Source organism: Paramisgurnus dabryanus, chromosome 7 (genome assembly GCF_030506205.2).
Source record: "Paramisgurnus dabryanus chromosome 7, PD_genome_1.1, whole genome shotgun sequence".
NCBI classification, from domain to species: domain Eukaryota; kingdom Metazoa; phylum Chordata; class Actinopteri; order Cypriniformes; family Cobitidae; genus Paramisgurnus; species Paramisgurnus dabryanus.
The window spans coordinates 24,386,081-24,403,740 of NC_133343.1; the positions used below are offsets into that span (position 1 = coordinate 24,386,081).

Here is a 17,660-nt window from a genome sequence, read left to right on the forward strand (position 1 = left end):
CCCATTGGCCAAAGCTCCCCGACCAGTTCATGGGTCACTGGCCTGGCCGGACACAAGCGATGCTCATGACAAATGTGATCTGGGTGGCTTGCAAAATGATTAATGACTGGTCAGATTACAGGCTGAACCTCGCTACAGCACACCCGCCGGGCATCAACCTCTTAAACAGGCAAGGCCTTTGTCAAGAAACCATACTCTTAGTTCCCCATTACACAATGTGTTATTGGGAGCCTGCATCATGATGCTCGAATCTTGTATTTCCTGCTCTTCTGTTTTGTGGATGAAAATATGGGAGAAATGTTCTGATGGTTTTTGTGGATTCCCTCGCATGCCTGTGTTAAAAGCTCAAGGCTTTCAATGCAACAAATTGTCTTTGATGTTCGAAAATCACATTTTCATTAGTTAGAGATGTTGTGACCATTTATCCAAATGCTAAATTAAGGAACAGCATCATGTCACTCATTTCTCTGGCAGTAATTTATCCGATGCCAAAACGGCTAAGTGAATCCATGGCATCTAGATACTTAAGAAGTAAAACTTTCCTTGCTCAGTAAAAGAAGGCAGGGACATTTTATTGTCCTTTTGTTCATGTTACACGATTATGAACAGATGGACTTCTTTTACATCCGTTTCTTATTCTGGATGCAAATGTCAAAACTACGTGCAAACTACAAAGCAAATCTTTTTTAAATTATCTCACATAAAAACAAATTTCAAAAAATCCATTATGCCATTCGCGGCGCTGTATTGATTCGTTATAGCTGCGTGCACATGAAATAACATTGTCGGCGCCTTTGCAGGCAATCTTAGAGACCTATAACAACCTAGTTTTGTTGTAGATTATGTTAAATGAATATTAATAAAATGAGAACTAAGTGAGTCACAGTATCGAATTGTGCAACCTATTCTAAGCTAAAGGCGCAGTTTTGTGTCTTAGCGTGCTGAAAAGCCCCAGCAGCTGCCAGCTCGTGTGGGTGGACTGTTTGTCTGCTATGGACCAGGGAGACGGGGTTGGAAAGCTCCTCACCCTTTCAGCTAATTGGCCGTGGGTTGGCCCTGAAATTTATTGGCATTTGCGTGATAAACTGCCTGCATTGTATCCTTTTCCTATTGTGAGTTGCAGGAAATAATGCTCTCCTTACCAGATATGGAGCCTGTTCTGGTCAAAGGACGAGGAAAGGCGGCATGGGTCCTGAGGTGACTGACCCTCACTGTGGGATGGATGTGTCCTCCTTGGCAATATCCCGCTGCTGAAAATTAGTCGTCAACAGGCCTCTTTTTCTGCTGGTGTCAGGCGTGAGCCCCTATTGAGAGATTTGTTGATATGATAACTCGATTAGACATCGGACTCATTTTAAAGGTACGGTAGTTGAGTATGGCAGCAGATCGCAAAGAGGCTTGCCTCAGAAGAGCACCAGTTACATTCCGTGCCAACACTTATGGTCAAACCCCAGCCATTATGCTAAGTATTGATTGTCCAAATCAGGAGTTTTCAAACGTTATGATGGCAGGGACCACCACATAAAATGAACCTTTAGTGAGGGACCCCTTTTCTAAAATATATCCATTTATCCAAATTATGTATAAGGACACATTTAAAGGCTCTCTAAGCGAATATGTTCGACGTCACTTGTTGTTGATATTTGAACTGTTTTCAAACAAACGGAGCGTAGCTAACTCCTCCCCCTCCCCCTCCCTTCCGTGCTTTCGTGAACGCGACCAACCCCCACCCCCAAATCCTTCTTGGCGTTTATTGGCTGTAAAACTTAGTTTTGTTTCGTGGTGCAGGTTTGGCCACTGTGTGTATATTGAAGTTTGTAGAGCCTGGGCTGTCTACAGAGATCGCATTTTTTTACAGTTTGATCAGCGGTCAGGTAGCAAGCAGATAGTGAGGAGATGTGTGCTGTATGTAACAAAAAATGTTTTATGGTCTAAAACGCGTGAATTCGCTTAGAGAACCTTTAAACTGTGTTAGATAAATAGCTATGGTGATATTCTGAACCCAGCAAATTGTTTATAAACTTTTTATTAAAAAGAATTGGCTGCATGCACAGTAAACTTTACAGTTTTCGCTTTGTCTTTTTTGTTTTAATTTTTGTGGGGACCTTTTAGAACCTTCTGGGGGAGCTCTGTGGGTTCCCGGACCCCAGTTTGAAAACCCCTGGTCTAGATCATGGCTTTACATTTAAATGTACTCATTATGTAAACCTGTAAGCAAGATGCAAAATTAACAATGGTGTGCAGGTAAACTGTAAAAATGTAAATGTACTGAATAAGAACAGCTTAAGATCCTGGTTTACTGGTGTCCCAAGCAGGCCTCTTAACCAACTTAAGCAGCAAGATTTTTACCAGCTTTAACCACTATTTGTGTTCCTGTCCTCCATGTGGTTAAACATGCCGTATACAATATGTTAAGCAACTTAAACTATGAGGAACAAAATCACAAGGGTCCTGACAACAAGGGTCCAATGTTTGTCAGAAATATGCACCGAAAAATATAGGTCATGTAGTATAGATACACATACTTGAAATTAAAATGTTATAAGAAATATTTAAGAGAGTATATGAAGACTTTGGCTCCAAAACACAATAAATCCATTTTAACTAATTCGGGTAAAAAAAAATTTCTATACCAAGAAAGTGAGTAGTTTTAGTAGCAATGATCTGAGTTTAAATACAAAGGTTCCAATTAGAAGTTAAAACAGTTAAAACTAAAATAAAACTGCCTTTGAAGGATTCAAATTAATTGACTAGTCTTGATCCCAGGTAGTGGAAGAGGTATTACTCAGTAAATCACAGTGGATAGCCTGGTAAGAGTTTAGATCTTCAGAGTAATTTAGTTTTGTAAGTGTTGGGAATGAGTTGCATTCACCTCTTTTATTCTACTTATTAAAGTAGAGTCTCAAGGTGGATTTATATCAAAAGACTGGATCCCCATAAAATGCACCGGTGCATTTAGATGGTTATTGCAGGGTCAATTGCAATTCACATGGGTATTAATTAAAGAGCAAAAACATCATGTCTGTCTCTTTACCACATCTCTAACTTTCCCATGTATTCAAACCATCATAAATAAGGCAGTCATGCTTCTCACAATGACTATGGATCTTATGGATGACACATGAAAAAGAGGCTGTAGTGTAATATACATGTACAGTCTGATCAATGGGTTGTCACGCTGTAGCTCAAATAGCAGAACACTACAATAGCAGCACAAAGGTCATGAGTTCAACTTCAAGTTGATTCATAAAGTTTTTAATTGCAGATTTATTTTTTATAATTTTAATTAATACTCACAACAATTCTATCTTTTCATGTTGAACAAATTACAGGTCTGTACATGCCTACACTGTAATTTTCTGTACATTTGCTGTATTTTCTCTTTCTGAGGGTTGCTTCATTTCTTCAAAACATTTCTTCAAAACTTCATTTCTTCATTTCCTCTAACCTGTGCTTTCATTTAGACGATCTGTAACGTCTGTCGTGTATCTTCCAGCAAACCTAGGGCATTAGGCCACGTTCCAGCTGTCACAACACACATACATGCTAACCCGACCCCACGGCCTCTAAATGTCCCAACTCATGCATATGCCAAGGCCCAGCAGCTCCAGACAGGATGTAACACATGTACATCATATTCCAACCACCTTTTCCCACGACCCATGAGTAGGATTACATAAACAGCTGCCTTGTACAAAAGACCCGGTCTCCGTGTACTAATATTTCACACTTGTGTGGCACGCAGGCTGTAGGTGGGGATGATCAGAAGGACACTACAAGACAGTTGTTTTTCACAAAGTGAGGTATTCAATGAGTTGATTGTTGTGCGGTCTCCCTGGTTCAGGGGATACCGGTCGACTGCCTGACCTAGGTGGGTTTATGTAGCCGGTTCAGCTGGCTCTGGGATTCAAACCTGTATCAAGCCATCATGGTAGTCAGGCACGCTAACAAAGACTGTTGGGGTAACACAGCTCATACCAGCTGGCATCTGTTACACTAACACAATATCACAAAGATGTGTTTCTGTAGTTCAGGGGAAGAGCATTGCATAAGCAGCGCAAAAGGTTGTGGGTTCGATCCATAGGAACGAACATAATAATAAAATTTGCACCTGTAATAAAATCTTCTACATAATGCATGAATGTAAATACACAAATCAGGGACATTTTAAGAGATGTTTTAGATATTTAAATTACAGAATTTGCAAGATCTTGGAAACATTGTTATCATAAATAATATTAAAGAGATGAAACTGAGTGTTGATAATCATGAACATTCTTTCTTATGCCAACATAAGACACACTGCTAAATCATTATTGACAAACTTACGATGGAAAGAGACAATACTAAAGAGATTAACTGTAACTGGGCAAATAATCTCTTTAAAAGTGAATATTTAAAATCGTTTGTGTGCAAAAAATATGCATCCAACATAAATAGTATGTTTGAAACATCAATATGCAAAAAACAGTAGGTTATGTAAATACCTGGATTAACTGTCTCAGTCAAGATTTCTCAGTTCGCATCATCGCTTATGACGCTTAAGTTATCTATCCCGTGAGAGGCCGCCTGGTGACTCTTTTCATGTATAAGTGATATGTTCTGGCGAGAATATAAACGTTTCATTTCTCCAGTTGGACGGTGACATCGTTATGAATTGTAGACACAGCACTCATGTGTTCGACTTCGTGCAGCGCTGCGCAGATCTATGCAAATGACATCGCGAGAATGAGTCGAGAACAAGTTCTAAGACTCGCTCTCGCGGTACCTTGACATCATAATCCGTCACATCCCGTCTGCGCACCATCGCGGGAAGTCGAACTTCACCAAAACGTAAACATGATGCGCAAGCACACAAACTCACGACGGTGCTTTTAAAAGGAAGGATTACAGAGAGACTGGCTGGAATGTGATACAGTACACAAGACACGTGAGGAGGATAAGGTAAAATAGGAATGGATGTGAAAAGAGTGAGTGACTGAAAGGCATAATATTAACCTAGCATTAACCTAGCTAGCATGAATTTACAACAAACATATTTTTTAAAGCAAATACAATCAGTCATTGTTTGCTCAAGTTAATTTATGGGCACTAACCCCATATCTGAGGTGAATGGGGGTGAAATTTTGTTATAGCAGTTTCAATTTATTTTAATAAATAAAAATAATGCAATAACATATTAATTTTATACATAAAATTCTAAAAATGTAAATGTTTCACAAAATAAAGTAACAAATTTTAAGTTAAAATCACAAAAAATTAGGTTTGTGTAATAAATTACTGTCACTACATTATTATTACTGCCAAACGTTTTGAAATATGAAAACTACATTCTTAGAGCTTTCCAATTATATAGTTTGTCAACTTTTTATAGATTTATACTAGAATATATTGTTATGAATATATATTAATTAATATGCCTTCCTATGGGGGTCACTACATTATTTCTATCATCAGATGACCTTGAAATATGAAAACTACATTCTGAGAACTTTCCAGTGATATATAGTTTATCAAGATTCTTTAGGTTTAGAATAGGGTATTAGTGTTACAAATAACAACATGGGCCCACCTGTGGACCCGTATCATTTTAGAACATGGCTTTCACTATGTCATTACTTTCCCAAAATGCTGATGATAAATGACATAGTGATAACTACACTCTTAAATCTTAGAATCTCTTATGCTGCGTCCGAAACCGCATACTGTACAGTAGGTACCGGTTAAGATGAAGTACCTACTTACTTGCCGTTAAAACAGTAGGTAGTGTATAGTATGAATCCGAGTAGTATAAATGAGATTCGGACGTACTACATCCGGCATGTTACTACATCATGTGACATACGTCGTCAACACGTCATGTCATTCCAGCGCAAAAACAGCCGCATGCCTCTTCTTCTTCGTTGGATAACTCCTCTCCCGGAGGATCATGGGATAGTGAAGTGCCCATCGTATGCACACTGCAAAATCTAACCGGAAGAAGTATGTTAATCCGGGTACTTTTCGCATACTGTTTTTCGAATACTATGTATTCGGACATACTACTCGTCTTGCGTACTGCTTTTCGCGTACTATATAGTATGAAGTAGGCGGTTTCGGACATAGCATTACTCTTAGAATTCATATGCAAAACGCTGAAGTTAAGTAGAAATGCTTTGGACTGCACTCATTTTGGACCCATGTGCAACGGAAACCTCACAGTAATATTAATTATGTGAAACAAATAAGACAACGGTAACTTAATAGTCTTTGAGAAATTAGAGCCACATCTCAAAATTCAACAAGCAAAGCATCTTCTAGCAAAAGAATTGAACACAGAAAATAACTACAGTAAAAAACTGTCATTTAAGGCTGAAACAGCTACATGCTCTGTACGGAAAGAAAGAGAAAGAGAGAGAATGACCTGAATTAATCCTAATGCGATCAATTGAAAACAATATCTACTTAATTAGATCAATTTTAAATAAATACACACATAAAGTGACCTGAACGTATAGCGGTCCAATTTCAAAGCAATGGTATTCCCCCAGTGAGACAAATCAATAAAGCCATATTGAGACATTTTACAGTAAAGCTGTAATGTATTTAGCTGTCCATATCATTTATCAAAGCACTTTTAGAAGTGGGCAGGGAAATGTATAATGTTCACATGGAAGTCATGAGTAGGAAACCAAGCTAGCAAATAAAAGACAGCCAGCGACAGATTTTATGCCCCAGTAGCGCTTCAGGGCATTTGAAAAACTATCAAGTTTCTTTACTAAATGAATGATAAGACTTTAATGTTTTACTAGCGTAATACATCTTGATATCAAATGTCATGGCAGATTTATTAATCCGTCACAAATAGATGTTGGAGCTGTAACATTGTGTGCAGTTTGATTCCTGACTTCTGGATTTTCTCATACAGTACACGCTCCTATCCAAATAATGACCTTAAAAGCACCGTTGAAAGTCCATCAAACACCATGTGAAATGTGTGTTGATGGAATAATTGGAAACAGCATGATGCAAAATGCCAAAACTGTGCAGCACATTTCTATTTACGGTTTCGGAGGGCATACACAAGTTCTACATTGGCAGGAAATATAAATATGATCATGGAAAATCTCTGTGAATAAACACTAGGCACAAACTCTTCCTTTTTAATTATTTTGCACCACAGTTTCTTCACAGGATACCTCCAGATGAGAGGTTAGACATGCGAAGGCTTGTCTGAATGTGGACACATGCCCTGCAAACTCCAGGCAGACCCCCTCTAAGCAATTGAGTTAAATACAAACTGTCAGAAGTCGCCCACATGCTGTCGAAGCCTAAATGATGGGTAGGGCAAACAAGACGGGGTTGAGAGAAATTAGGGGACTTTCCGAGGGGCTGGCTATGCATTTAGGGTGGAGATCAGTGTATACAGTTCCTCAGCATGAGGTGTGGAAGAACTCAACAGGTAGCTGTGGGCAGAAGTCAGAGTTCTCTAAACAAAAACAAAATGAGGGCGGGACAAATACTAATGTGCACATCTGGCTTTACTGCCACCCTGGAATGAAAGAAATTAATGTCAGTTTCTCCGTCATGGCTGTTGCAACACACAAGAGTTTCACATTAGGGTTCTAAATTGTCTGAGCTTCTAATGCATACTGGTGGTTGAAAATAATTAATTGATCCACAACATCCCGTGCCTTATCCCACAGAAGGAAACTTTACAAATGAGATCTATTTCATTTCTAAATTGTCTCTCCAAGACAGCAATGACTCATATCTTCTCTTTCAGTAGTGATCTCGAGACAGTTTCAAACTTAGAATTGCAATCTGCAACCTTTTTGATTAAAAATACACACACACAAATAAACATACACAATTGATCCCTAGCATATTGGGACCAAGTGTACCACTGTTAAATTCAGTTGTAGAGCATTGGATGAGTAGCAGTGCAAAAGATTGTTCCCTTTGTTCAAACGCACACACATCCTGATAAAAAAAGCAAGTCGCTTTGGATTCATGTAAAATGCATACATGTAAAATGTATACATATGTTTCTAAATGGTACGTATTAGGGTCTTTTTAAAGACTGCCCCAGTTAAAGCTTGGGACCATTTTTAACTGTTTTGTCCAACATGATCTCACGGAAAGTCGTATTATAGTCACAAAAAATTGTATTAACCTCCTAAGACCTGGATTTTCACATACGTTGACATCACATTTTTTGTTGTTTGCACCATAATACTTAATTCTGTTTTACTGGAACCTGTTGTATGCAAACATGGACAAATACACTGCTTCATGTTCAAAGAAAAATATTTGGTTTTTATATTTATGTATATGTATTTATGTTTGGTATTATATTTATTGGTTCTTCCCAACCCCAAAATAGCTGGAAGAAATCTGAAAAAAGACCAACCAAATTCGGATCTTAGGAGGTTAATTTATTTGTGTCCACTGCACAAAATTCCGCTTTTTTTGCCTTGAGCACAAATGTCTTTTTCGTGTCACTCGAATTTCTATAAATATTTTTTTGTGTCCGTGGCACGACTTTCTTTTTCGAGTCATTTTATGTATTGTTTTTCTCATTTTTTTCTATTTTTTTAATTATTGTCGCTTGGGGATGGGAGTAGTTATAACGGGGCACCTCTCGTCAAACTTTTATGACCCCCTCCCCCACCCGTTGACAGTTGCTATCTGACAGGTCGTTTTTATGACCCTTTGACAGGGGGCGGGACCATCAATCAAAATCTGGACAAGTTGTCAACTTTAGACAGAAAGTATTTAATGTTTTTATTGCCGGTCATTTAGAGTGATTGTTTTTCCTGAGTGTGTTTTATGTTAAGCGTATGGTGTCATGTTTAATGACGGCTCGTGTTTCGACATTTACTGTTTATTGACATTTGATGTCAGATCTCAACCATCCTCCCTCCTTTGCTCGCCCCGTGAGCTTACTGACTTTCACACCGCGGGTGTGTTGTTGAATCTAAAGTTTTGCAACAGCATAAGTTTATTTAAAGGCAATCACTAATCATATATATATATATATATTAGATGTACCAGGCTACGCTTAAAGCCGATGTTTTCTATCGAGCTATAGTTTCTGATCAGACACAAAGTCTGAACTAAATAAAATTTTAAACGGTTCACGAAGTCCGGGAATCTTTTCATGACCTGGTCTACAGTTTCACGCGTATTAAAGATCCGGCGGTGTCTGACAAAGCGTCGGGTGATTGTTCATATCTGTCATTTAAAATAAAGTTAATAAATGTAATTCTGTCCACTATGGCAAAATAGGAATTTATTTTAGATTTAGACAAATCATGAACAATGCTACGATTAAAACATTTGTTTGTAACATCACAAGTTATTTAATGAAATATTCCGTATACGTGTATAGTTTAAGCAATGATCTGAGCCATAACCTTCGGAGCCGGCAATACTATAATCTTTAGACAAAAGTCTAAACTAAATACAATTTTAAACGATTCATGAGTTCCGTGAATCTTTTCATGACCTGCTCTATAGTTTCACGCGTATTAAAGATCCGGCGGTGCCTGACAAAGCGCCGGGTGAGTGTTCATATATGCCGTTTTAAATTAAAGTTAATAAATGTAATTCTGTCCACTATGGCAAATTAGGAGTTTTATTTTAGATTTAGAGGATTCTTTAATCATGTCTATGATTAAGACATGTGTATACGTGCACCGATGGTGACAGAGACCTTATATCTGACGTTAAGAAACTTTTAAAAGATTAAAGACGTGTTCATCCATCTTAGGAGGTTTTTATTTTTAATTAAATGATTCTTAAAACCATGTGTGAAAAGGTGTATATTATACAAAGAGTCTTACATTGTCTGCTCTGACAAAAATAAAATATTATTTTAGATTTTATGTCAATTGACTGCGTGTATGACAAATATAGTTTGATATATACGTTTGTATTGGCAAGAGACTTCTGTAAAGTCACGCAAGAATAAATATTTTAGTTGTAACTGGTTAACCTTAAATGTACTATTATCTATTTAACTATAAGCTATATTTTACTGAACAGCCTCAAAGTTTCTGATGCTGAACTTATGACCGTATGTGATAGATATTTCACAGCAGGGTCAGTTTGTAATCTAGGTAGAGTCTTTTAAAACTGTAATGGTAAAATGTAATATGGACACTCTGTCAAAAATAAAGCATTTGTTTGTAACAAATTATTTAATGAAATATTCAGCAGTGGTATAGCGATGAACAGTGCCAAAACCACCGGGGACACCAATAACACATTCTTTAGACTAAAGGCTATTTATTTTAAACTAAATAAAAGTTTAATCTTTTCAGACATAGTATTCTGATCACACCATTAGATCGCGCTCCGGCGTTTATAATAGCCCAGATAGCAAGCATATGTGGGCCACATGTGGATTTCAGCTGTCACATTTGGTCGAGATATGGCATGGCTGAACATATATGGGCCAAATTGTAACCATATCTGTTTTACCGTAGCTTCAGAAATGGCGGGAATGTTCTTTTGGTTCACATGTCATTTTGAGGTATATGGCCCACATAACAAAAAATACATGAGAAACACATCTGTTTTAGATATGGCACACCGTAGAAAACAACGGGTTCTGGTTGACATTTGGGTTGCACTTGGCATTTTTGTAAGCCAACCCCATAAATTAGCGGGTTCTCACCAGCTCATTATAATATGTGTTTACAAAAAGTTTGTTTTATCCTCACAGATGAACACAATTTGTATAATATTTGAAGTCTAAATTCATTCCTAGAAATCAAAAGTAAAAAACAAATTTAGATAATTCAAATAAAAAATCTGCGGCACTCAGGTGTGGCGTGTATCTGGCAGTCCACGCCTAGGCCACATCTGTCCTCTTATTGGTGGATCAGTGACGCAATGGCAGCGCAGACCATTTGACTGTAAGGCGCCATTTTACACTACTCGTACTCCAGGTAAGTGGTTTTAACATTTTCGGATTGTTTCGAAATAAAAATTTTCAGAAATATTTAACGTTATGTGACAGTATGTCAGTTGTTAGGGTTTACGTATTTGTTTTATTAAGAAGGGTGTTCGCAAAAATTTACTTAAGCGTAGGAGCAAAATCTCTTAGCTAGTCTGCTGTGAAAACGTTTGTGTTCGACAGTGCCTTAATTTGAATCAAATCTGAAAATGAACTGACCAAGATTTACTCTGTACAACTGGAAAGAAAGCTGTAAACACTATGGTGAATTTAGCAAACATATTGTTAGGCACACGGAGCGGAGTTTTCTGGTTAACTGCTTTTATTTGGCTGCGTTTATTTGAGCCCTTGAGAAAAGACGGTTGCGTTTACACGCAGTTCGGTTATTTAACTTGACAACCGCATTCTATAACCGACCTCACACCCATAAATTTTCGGATTTCACGACCGCATTTACAGAGAAGCTGTACTGTGTGAATGGAATCGCACCGGACAACTAGCTGTCTGTCACGTCATCCGGTGCTCTCTGTTATAGTGCATGAAAAAATGGTTGCAAACTGCGCGGCAGAATTGCTCCACAAGGTTAATGCGATATTGCCTTCATAGACGCCACAGAGCGTATTACATTGCGCCTAGAGTACCGCGTGTAGCCCAGTAAGTGAGTTATATATAGGGGTTTGCTCTGCAAAAGTATAAAACCTTTAAAGTGGACGATTAATAGGGGTAAGATGAGCCAATTTTTTACATATGTTGCCTTATCGGCATGAAAAAATGAGACAGAAGTCAAACAAAACCATCAACCTTTATTAAGGATGTCTCAAATGAAATTATAAGAATACCTTTATAACAAAGGGCTTTGAAAAGGTGGCTTCTCAAAAAAAGTGCTCTTGTGGCTCAACTTGCCCCAGCTGAGGGGTAAGTTGATCCAAGTGAAGGGGTAAACTGACCCACTGACTTTTTTTTGTTTAAACCCGAACATGGTTTAAAAATTCACACTTTTCTTAAATTTAATTTTAAAGGTGCCAAAGAATTCATTGAAATAATGTGTTAAAGGGATAGTTCGGCCAAAAACGATATTAAACCCATGATTTACTCACCCCCAAGTTGCATATGTCCATCGTTTTTCAGACAAACACATTTTCGGATATTTTATAAAATATTTTAGATCTTTCAGTTGATGAAATGTAATGTTACGGGGTCCAGCCATAGTCCACGACCTTCAAGTCCAAAAAAAAGTGCGTCCATCCTTCACAAATTAAATCCAAACGGCTCCAGGATAGTGCTGTGTTCAAAATATCGATACGACGATACATCGTCATGGACGCCTGACGATGCGCGCATCGATACAGCACCTTCCGCATCGATTCAGATGTACTTTTGAAAGTAACGTGACGAATTGCTGTTGATCCGTGATCCATATGGAAAGGACGCATGTGTCCCGCGGAGTACATAGAGTTAAAGGTGGCGGGGTATACTTTCACTTAACGTGTCTGTCTCGCTGGCGCACGTGTCTGCATAGTGAGCCGCGTACTCGCGCTCTCTCTCTCTCGCGCCCGCATTAAAGTCAATGAGTTAAGTATGAAAGCGCAGATGTCTATACTACTGCAAAAGGGCTTTATTAGCCATGCTCTTATAAAACAGTACTAACGCATTTGAGAAGAAACACGACAAAGATTTGCATGTGAAAAGTGTACGTCTAGAGAAGAGATACAGAGCTACTTCAAACTATAACTGTCACATTAATAATCTGATTTCTATTAAATAGTATTAAGTCTGACTGCATGTTTATATATTCATAGATGTAGAATAATGAGAGACAATAGTAAGGCACCATTTTGTAAAACTGCTTTAAAAAAAAACATAAGTTAAGTACTAACCCTAACCCTAACAATAAACAAATAATAATAAAAATAATAACAATAATGTTACTAAATTCTGAACAAAAATGTAATTCAAAATAGTTTTGTATCGTGATGCGCATCGTATCGGGACCCTTGTATCGGGATACGTATCGTATCTGGGAATTGTTGGCGATACAAAGCCCTACTCCAGGATAATAAACAAAGGTCTTCTGAGGGTAATCCGTGGGGTGTTGTTGTAGAAATATCCATATTTAAAATTTTATTAACGTAATTAACTACCTTCCGGTTTGGGAAGGATGGATGCACTTTTTTTGGACTTGAAGGTCGTGGACTATGGCTGGACCCCATAACATTACATTTAATCAACTGAAAGATCTAAAATATTTTCTAAAATATCCTAAAATGTGTTTGTCTGAAAAACGATGGACATATGCAACTCGGACAGCTTGGGGGTGAGTAAATCATGGGTTTAATATCGTTTTTGGCCGAACTATCCCTTTAAATTGTTCTTTGATATTTACATAGAAGGTATGTAACTTTATTAAGTGCAAAAATTATCCAGAAACGTTTTTACATGTCCATTTACAACCCTAGGATTTGTCATTTGAATAAAATTGTCTATTTTTGCCCTATTTGAAAGGGTAATAATAATAAAAATGTTAATTGCTCTTTTTTTAAAAAAATTACCTAAACATCATGGTGGGGTACATTGAACCTTTGGTTCAGTTAACCCCACAGCATTTGGTTCACTTTGCCCCACGGCCACCATTTTGGGAAAAACTGCCTAGTTTAGTAATATTTAGCTAAATCATTGACATGGTTTATACATTAGCCTTACACCAATACGTATGGTATAAATATTTAGACCTGTATAAATCTGCTTTGACATAACAGCCATTATAACTGACATGTATCAATTTTACTTTGATGGGATAAAAACTGTTTTTGTAAAAAAAATCATACTTATCTCTTTTACTTGTGCTTCTCTTTACCATAGTCAAATAGAAATGATGGTTGCTACTAGGGCTGCACGATTTGGGTAATTTTTCCCATTGCGGTTATTGGTGCTAATATTGCGATGTGCGGTTGCGATTATAATAAATGGTATCATGAGTCAACTTGATGGGTTTTAAGGAAAATCCACACACATTTTAGTGATAATGCTAAAATGTGTATTTGTAAAACTAGAAATGTTTTCGTATTGCCACGTGATGTAGCAACTGCTTAGTGTCAGTAATCCTAAATCCAAAATACCGCCATACAACAGACGTAGAGTTTTTTTTAGGTACCAGATCACTGTCAATCTCCTCTGCATCCATCTTTGCTCTTGTATTTCCGCGCTGTTCACACACAAGTGACGACGCACGCCACACACGTGCATGCCACACTTGCACTGCCTTTTTTGTTCGTTTTTCTTTCTTTTTTTAACAGCAAGGAAAATCATCAAACTGTTATCAGAAAGTTTGTGTTAACAAGTCCACACATTTATTTATTTAATTTAATATAATAATTTTGCTGTCATATAATCGCACAGGCTGACATTGCGATTGCGATGCGATTAATTGTGCAGCACTAGTTGCTACCTGGATTTGTGGTCACATGGGAGCAACCAGGCCTAGATTTGAATTGTGGGTGGGCTAAATTTATGACTTAAATTTCAATATTACACATGTAGACTGGTCTGAACACTTGGGTGTATGCCATTGTTATATGACTTACCATTTTTAATAAATGTTAAAAAACAGCATTTTTGTGTGTGTGGGGGGGGGTAAAATACACTTGATTTAGGAATACATAATATACACCAATGCACAATGTTTTTTTTCTCTCTTAGATTAACTACCTGGGTCTGATTGGTGGTGTTGATGTAAGAGACACCGTATGGAGAGTGTTAAAAGCCACTTTCTCAACCACTGTGGCACGTGGCATGAATTGGAGAGGAGTAAATGGCAAGGTGTGTTTCCAGCGCCTGGTCCTGAAAGAAGTTGTCATTGGTGAGAATAAATTTTTATTTGTATACAGTAGCACTTCACGCACCATTTCATAATTCGCCTTTATAATTCGATATAATTTTTGACTGAAAAAAATAGAACAAAGAGGATTGTGACAATATATCATTATATCTCCTTCAGTTTGTTAAATTAAATTAATATTGTATTAATCCCACTTAAATTATCAAAGGAAATAATTTACCCATCCACTCACTCAACATTCGGTGAACAGGCGCTATGGCAGCTGTCACAGGAGGCAATTGATGATTTTTGGAGACAGAAAGACTATATATCATCTCGAAAATCACCAAAATGGAATTAACTATGCATGGGAGGGTTATATTAATAATTTTATTGTTGAGAAAATCGATGAAAAGCTTCAGTTCCACACAAAAATTGACAGGTGATAATGTAACATGCTATCAACATGCTATTACAAATAACATTTTTATCTCAGTTATTTACAGATACGTTAATGAAGCTTAGTGACATGATGTACAACGCAGCTAGAAGCTACAGTTAACATTTTCTAATGTTAGCCTAATGTAACGTTAGAGATGTTAAAGGACAAGTTCGGTGTTTTAGACTTAAAGCCCTGTTTTCAGATTGTTTCTGGTGAAATAGAATGGTTTTGACTGAAATTTCGACATTTGCGGCTGCCCTGAGAATTTTCGCGCGTTTGTGTTTCAGCTCAGACCTCTACAATGGGTGCACAGGAACAATCCTTCCTAAAATGCATTAAACTTTCGTTTACAAAAGACGTGAAACGCACCGAGTGGTCAGGGGTGTTCACTGGTATGCTCACACAAAAATCGCTCCAAAAGACGCTACCAAATGTTTACAAAAATTCCTTGATTTTACCATATTTTCCGGACTATAAGTCGCTCCGGAGTATAAGTCGTATCAGTCAAAAAATGCACCATGAAGAGGAAAAAAACCACATATAAGTCGAACTGGACTATAAGTCACATTTTTTTAGAAAATTATTATTCTTTTGGGGGACATTTTGTTTAAGTCTTTCTCCATTGTCTTTAAGTTAATGTTTCAGTTAAGTTTTTTTTTAAGTGGTAGGCTACAGGAGCAACATATAGTGCCCTCTCGTAGCTCTAGACAGTATGTTTTCCTTTGGTTCACGTTAGTCAGTATTAATTAATTTTGACATATAAGTCGCACCTGACAATAAGTCGCAGGACCAACCAAACTATGAAAAAAGTGCGAGTTATAATCCGGAAAATACGGTAACTCTTTCATTGCCAAGTTTATAAGTGGTGTCGCTGATTTGGGGGGAAAAAAACACACAACATGACCGATTTTCAATATAAAAAGTAATTGTGGACTGGATTTTCATTTACCTTTTTCACAGTCTTGAGCATGTCAAAGATTGGTAAAAACACTGGCTTTGATGCATTTTTAGATTTTGTGCAGCATCAGATTTTTTCTCCCTCATTTATTGTTTGTGGCCATTTTTTCCCCCATTGACTTCCATTATAACAACATTTTTTAATTGCAGAGCCATGACACCTTATTACCATGCATTTTTGATTCTTTGTGGTTTTACCTTTTGCAAAGAGGTAACATTTGTCATTTGTACTGTTGATCACCATGTGGCACCATAAACCCTTTAGTAGGCCTGTGCAAAAAAACAGAGCTTAAATTCTGGCTTGTACAATGTACAAGGTTAATGGTGGCACATGATGTTCAACAGAAAAAAATTAAAATTGTACCTCTTAGCAAAAGGAAAGGCCACAAAGAATGCATGATAATAAGGTGTCATGACTCTGCAATCAAAAAAATATTGTTATAATGGAAGTCAATGGGGCAAAAGTGGGCACAAACCATAATAAGGGAGAAAAAACTAAAATCTGGCTTTGATGCATTTTTAGTTTTTGTGCAGCATCAATGTTTTTACTAATCTTTGGCATGCCCAAGAATGTGAAAAAGGTAAAAAAAATCCACAATCACTTATTAGTTCACAATCACTTTTTATATTGAAAATCAGTGATTTTGTGTTTTTTTTTATTCTCAAATCAGTGGCATCACTTTAAATTAGTGGCCATTTTTGGCCGCTAACAAAACGAAAGGGTAGTGAATTGGAACAAGGCACAAGGGTTAAAGATAACGTTCAAATACATTGTTGACTTAGCTTGTAACCGATGTAAACATCCTTGTTTCATTTATCCACGTTTAGTTGATGTTGTGGTTTACCGCATAATTTAATCCTGAGCAAACACTTATTTTGGTTGAGATGTGGCTTGGGAAAGGGTAAATAATACGGGTAAAAAATACACAACGTCGCCCAGCAGAAAAAACATTTAAAAATGAATGAAAACTAACCAACTGCAATGCATTTCAATGGACGTGAAAACAGAGAATGTCTGAGTGTATTGGGTTGGCTAGCACACTGTGATTGGCTCATCGCGTTTGGGGGCGTGGTTTAGCCATAGGTCAAGTTTGATTCTGTCATAGTTATGCAGTTTTAGTTTCCAGGTTATATTGCAGCTAACATTGTCTAAATTCCTTTTCACTGCAGGTGCAGTCAGGCAGAATCCACAAACACGTCTACCCAAAAGGAGATCGAACTAACCATTTTAAAATGGCTGCATCTGGCTGGAGACCGTGATGGTGGGAGGAGGGAGCGAATGAAACGCCCCTTGGCCACTCAAGTACAATTACAAGAATACATTTTTTCTGTAATATAAATTACAGATAACATGATATACAAGTTCATTGTATGATAATAATAAAAACATATTTGTTACATATTTGTAGTTGTTTGGTTTATTGGGGAAACAGATGGCTTTTACATAAGAATAATATTATAATAATGATATTTATTTTGTGTGTAATACCATTTGATTTGTT

General features: G+C 37.3%; 1 long non-coding RNA gene across 1 annotated transcript; it reads left to right on the forward strand.

Annotated features, from left to right (window-relative positions):
* The first annotated feature begins 10,887 nt into the window (after positions 1 to 10,887).
* LOC135757898 (uncharacterized) lies at positions 10,888 to 17,356 on the forward strand. Its single transcript, XR_010536367.2, has 3 exons — positions 10,888 to 10,937; positions 14,642 to 14,801; positions 17,329 to 17,356. It is a non-coding gene; the product is annotated as an uncharacterized lncRNA (long non-coding RNA).
* Positions 17,357 to 17,660: the final 304 nt, after the last annotated feature.